The sequence below is a fragment of the Penaeus monodon genome, chromosome 20 (assembly GCF_015228065.2).
Source record: "Penaeus monodon isolate SGIC_2016 chromosome 20, NSTDA_Pmon_1, whole genome shotgun sequence".
Lineage (NCBI taxonomy): Eukaryota > Metazoa > Arthropoda > Malacostraca > Decapoda > Penaeidae > Penaeus > Penaeus monodon.
In genome coordinates this window covers 40,931,609-40,931,824 of record NC_051405.1, presented here as the reverse complement: position 1 = coordinate 40,931,824, position 216 = coordinate 40,931,609, and positions in this window count along the sequence as shown.

Sequence of the window (216 nt, the reverse complement as noted above, 5' to 3'; positions counted from 1 at the left end):
CAAGCACAATGAAACTGATCATCTACAACATCGGGTCAAAATGTAGTAACGTTTAAGAGGTACAAACACTATTCCGGCGTGAAAACCTACGGACGGAACACACCAGTTTATAATCAACGCCGGGTCAATAAGTATAAGCTGGAATTCGTCCCATAAGAGAGGATAATAAAGAAAAATGAAAGAAGAGGAAAAAAAAGATAGGAGACCGTGGGTATT